Genomic DNA, 5227 nt, shown 5'->3' with positions numbered 1-5227 from the left:
TTGATCGGACAGTGTAGAGGGAGCTTTACTCTGTATCTAACCCCCTGTACCTGCCCTGGGAGTGTTTGATGGGACAGTGTAGTGGTAGAATAAATTAGAGAGCATTCGATCTCTGTAATCAATGTCCAAGAATCAGAGAGACAGATAGAGAGAGAGAGAAGCAGAGACAGACGAAGAGGGAGAGGGAGGGCGAGAGAGAGAGAGAGAGAAGCAGAGACAGAGGGAGAGAGAGAGATAGACAGAGAGGGGGAGGGAGAGAGAGAAGCCGAGACAGAGGGAGAGAGAGAGGGAAAGAGAGAGAGAGGGACAGAGAGTGGGAGGGAGAAGTAGAGACAGAGGGAGATAGAGAGGGAGGGAGGGAGAGAGAAAGAGAGAGAAGCAGAGAGAGAGGGATAGAGAGGGGGAGGGGGAGACACACACAGACACGCATCTCCCACCCACAGATACACTGAGATAGCAGACCTCAGCTCACGAAGGAGAATTCCCGGAGGGAGATTATTTCACCTGGTTTTCCTGGGAGTGGATTCTCTGGGTTGGAGTCTTGTTGCGAGATCTAGAGAAAGCAAAAAGTGATTGTTACAATGCTTGTGTAAAATGGCGGTCCCTGAGCTGGAAAGGTGTGTGTGGGTCAGAGAGCCTTGTGCTGATTAACATCTCAATGGTCAGGGCCAGGGTGAGTCACACAGTTACTGAGGTGTGTGCTGTCTGGGGACATTTACGTGTGAATGGTCCCAGGGCAGGGAGCAGGGAGAGAGAGATTACTTACCATCTCATATACCCCTAACCCAGGGTCACAGGGTCAGTGAACCCCCTTCCTAACCCAGTGTCAGTGACTCCCCCTCCCTAACCCAGGGTCAGTGACCCCCCTCCCTAACCCAGGGTCAGTGACCCCCTCTCCCTAACCCAGGGTCAGTGACTCCCCCTCCCTTACCCAGAGTCAGTGACCCGCCCTCCAAAACCAAGGGTCAGTGACTCCCCTCCCTAACCCATGGTCACAGGGTCAGTGACCCCCCCTCCCTAACCCAGGGTCAGTGAAGCCCCCTCCCTATCGCAGGTTCCGTGACCTCCCCCTAACCCAGGGTCAGTGACCCCCCTCCCTAACCCAGGTTCAGTGACCCCCCCTCCATAACCCAGAGTCAGTGACTCCCCTCCCTAACCCAGGATCACAGGGTCAGTGACACGCCTCCCTAACCCAGGGTCAGTGAAATCCCATTCTTAACCCAGGGTCCGTGACCCCCCCCCTAACCCCGGGTCAGTGACCGCCATCCCTAACCCAGGGTCAGTGACACCCCCTCCCTAATCCAGGGTCAGTGACTCCCCCTCCCTAACCCAGGGTCAATGACACCCCCTCCCTAACCCAGGGTCAGTGACTCCCTCGTCCTAACCCAGGGTCACAGTGTCAGTGACCCCCCCTCCCGAACCCAGGGTCAGTGACCCCCAATCCCTAACCCAGGGTCACAGGTTCAGTGACCCCTCCTCCCGAACCCAGGGTCAGTGACTCCCCCTCTCTAACCCAGGGTCAGTGACTCCCCCTCTCTAACCCAGGGTCAGTGACCCCCCCCTCCCTAACCCAGGGCCAGTGACCCTCGCTCCCTAACCCAGGGTCATTGACTCCCCCTCCATAATCCAGGTTCAGTGACTCCCCCTCCCTAACCCAGGGTCAGTGACCCCCCCTCCCTAACCCAGGATCAGTGAACCCCCCTCCCTAACCCAGGGTCAGTGACCCCCGCCTCCCTAACCCAGTGTCAGTGACCCCCCTCCCTAACCCAGGGTCAGTGACTCCCCCTCTGTAACCTAGGATCAGTGACCCCCCCTTCCTAACCCAGGGTCAGTGACTCCCCCTCCCTAACCCAGGGTCAGTGACTCCAACCTCCCTAACCCAGGGTCAGTGACACCCCACTCCCTAACCCAGGGTCAGTGACCCCTCCCCCTAACCCAGGGTCAGTGACCCCCCCTCCCTAACCCAGGGTCAGTTACCCCCCTCCCTAACCCAGGGTCAGTGACACACCCTCCCTAACCCAGGGTCAGTGACTCCCCCTCCCTAACCCAGTGTCAGTGACACCCCCTCCATAACCCAGGGTCAGTGACCCCCCTCCCTAACCCAGGGTCAGTGACCCCTCCCCCTAATCCAGGGTCAGTGACCCCCCTCCCTTAACCAGGGTCAATGACTCCCCCTCCCTAACCCAGGGTCAGTGAAATCCCCTCACCCTATCACTGGGTCAGTGACTCCCCCTCCCTAACTCAGGGTCTCAGGGCAGTGACCCCCCCTCACTAACCCAGGGACAGTGACCATCCACTCCCTAACCCAACGTGAGTGACCTCCCCTCCCTAACCCACGATCATTGACACCCCCTTCCCTAACCCAGGGTCAGTGACACCCCTCCTCCCTAACCCAGTGTCAGTGAACCCCCCTCCCAAACCCAGATTCAATGACCCCCCCTCCCTAACCCAGCGCCGGTACTCCCCTTCCCTAACCCAGGCTCACAGGGTCAGTGCCACCCTCCCTAACCCTGGGTCAGTGACCCCCCCTTCCCTAACGCAGAGTCAGTGACACCCCTTTCTAACCCAGGGTCACAGGGCAGGGATCAGCAACCAAGGTTGCCCCTCAGTACTGTCCCTCCGACACTGCGGCACTCCCTCAGTACTGCCCCTCTGACACTGCGGCACTCCCTCAGTACTGACCGTCCAACAGTGCAGCACTCCCTCAGTACTTCCCCTCCGACAGTGCGTCGCTCCCTCAGTACTGCCCCTCAGACAGTGCAGCACAGTATACTCTGTATCTAACCCCGTGCTGTACCTGCCCTGAGTGTGTTTGATGGGACAGTGTAGAGTGAGCTTTACTCTGTATCTACCCCCTGTACCTGCCCTGGGAGTGTTTTATGGGACAGTGTAGAGGGAGCTTTACTCTGTATCTAACCCCCTGTACCTGCCCTGGGAGTGTTGATGGGACAGTGTAGAGGGAGCTTTTCTCTGTATCTAACCCCCTGTACCATCCCTGGGAGTGTTTGATGGGACAGTGTAGAGGGAGCTTTGCTCTGTATCTAACCCCCTGTACGTGCCCTGGGAGTGTTTGATGGGACAGTGTAGAGGGAGCTTTACTCTGTATCTAACCCCCTGTACCTGCCATGGGAGTGTTTGATGGACAGTGTGGAGGTAGCATTACTCTGTATTTAACCCCCTGTACCTGCCCTGGGAGTGTTTGATGGGACAGTGTAGAGGGAGCTTTACTCTGTATCTAACCCCCTGTACCTGCCCTGGGAGTGTTTGATGGGACAGTGTAGAGGGAGCTTTAATCTGTATGTAAGCTCCTGTAATTGCCCTGGGAGTGTTTGATGGACAGTGTCGAGGGAGATTATCTCTGTATCTATCCCATGCTGGAGGGACAGATGGTGAGACAGATATATTTATTTAGAAAACTCTCTCTCTCTCTCATTGCCTCGCTCCCTCCCCACAGCCCAGTGTCAATCCCAAACTCTCATTCTGTGATTGAAAGCTTTCTGTGATCTATTGATCCCCATCCCACCTTCTCTGATGCTGCCACTGCATTTCTTTGCCCCCTTTCCTCTCCAGTCGCACCCACTGACTTTGCACTATCGGGTCCTCGCTTTGATTGGGCAACTTCTCAATTATCGGTGCACAACCTTAATGTGCAGTGTGTGGGCGGGCTCGCTTTCAGGGCGCTTCCAGGTGGCGCGGAAGCCGGAGATCCAAAGCAGAATGACGCAATGACGCTGGTTCGGGGTTGGTCATGGGGGCGGGCACAGTGGCGCTTGGTCGGCCCGGCTGTCCATTAGCGCGCGGGCGGGACCCCCGGGGGGCGGCAGCAGGGCGGTGTGCGGCCGCTGTGATTGGTCAGCTGAGCTGTCCATGAACCCGGGGCAGTGGGCGGTTTACTGCCCACGTGAGCGCGTTTACCATTGGCTGAGTTGGTTGTCCATCACGCAGTGGGGCTGCTGCTATTGGCTGAGGCGCTGGAGGCGGAGTACAGCTCCCCCTATCGGACCTGGCGGGGTATTGCAGTAGTTCTCAAACTTTGTGTTGGCTATTCGACTGGAAGAGGCCCCACCAACCCAACAGAGAGTTTTATATTTATCTATATTTGTGTGTGTGTCTATATATATATTCATATATATCTGTGTGTGTGTCGATATATATTTATATATATCTGTGTGTGTGTGTCTATAAAAATTCATATATATCTGTGTGTGTCTATATATATTTATATATATCTGTGTGTGTGTGTCTATATATATTTATATATATCTGTGAGTGTGTGTCGATATATATTTATATATTTCTGTGTGTGTCTATATATATTTATATATATCTGTGTGTGTGTGTCTATATATATTTATATATATCTGTGTGTGTGTGTGTGTCGATATATATTTATATATATTGTGTGTGTGTCTATATATATTTATATATACCTATGTGTGTGTGTCTATATGTATTTATATATATCTGTGTGTGTGTCTATATATATTTATAAATATCTGTGTGTGTGTGTCTATATATATATTCATATATATCTGTGTGTGTGTGTCTATATATATATTCATATATATCTGTGTGTGTGTCTATATATATGTTTATATGTCTGTGTGTGTGTGTCTATATATATATTCATATATATCTGTATGTGTGTGTGTCTATATATATTTATGTATATCTGTGTGTGTGTGTGTCTATATATATATTCATATATATCTGTGTGTGTGTGTGTCTATATATATTTATATATATATCAGTGTGTGTGTCTATATATATATATATATCTGTGTGTGTGTGTCTATATATATATGCATATATATCTGTATGTGTGTGTGTCTATATATATTTATATATATCTGTGTGTGTGTCTATAAATATGTATATATACCTGTGTGTGTGTCTATATATATATTCATATATATCTGTGTGTGTGTGTGTGTATCTATATTTATATATATCTGTGTGTATGTGTCTATATATATTTATATATATCTGTGTGTGTGTGTCGATATATATTTATATATATAACTGTGTGTGTGTGTGTCTATATATTTTTATATATATCTGTGTGTGTTTCTATATATAATTATATATATCTGTGTGTGTGTGTCTATATATATATATATATCTGTGTGTGTGTGTCTATATATATTTGTATATATCTGTGTGTGTGTGTCTATATATTTATATATATATCTGTGTGTATGTCTATATATATTTATATATATCTGTG

General features: G+C 50.2%; 1 long non-coding RNA gene across 1 annotated transcript in view; it reads right to left on the bottom strand.

Annotated features, from left to right (window-relative positions):
* Positions 1-539: 539 nt before the first annotated feature.
* Positions 540-5227, bottom strand: part of LOC139238111 (uncharacterized) — a 348171-nt gene continuing 343483 nt past the window's right edge. Inside the window, exon 3 of the long non-coding RNA XR_011588573.1 lies at positions 540-553. This is a non-coding gene — a long non-coding RNA (uncharacterized lncRNA). The remainder of the gene's footprint in view (positions 554-5227) is intronic.

The sequence above is a fragment of the Pristiophorus japonicus genome, chromosome 25 (assembly GCF_044704955.1).
Source record: "Pristiophorus japonicus isolate sPriJap1 chromosome 25, sPriJap1.hap1, whole genome shotgun sequence".
NCBI classification, from domain to species: domain Eukaryota; kingdom Metazoa; phylum Chordata; class Chondrichthyes; family Pristiophoridae; genus Pristiophorus; species Pristiophorus japonicus.
This window is presented reverse-complemented; position numbering and strand designations above follow the sequence as displayed.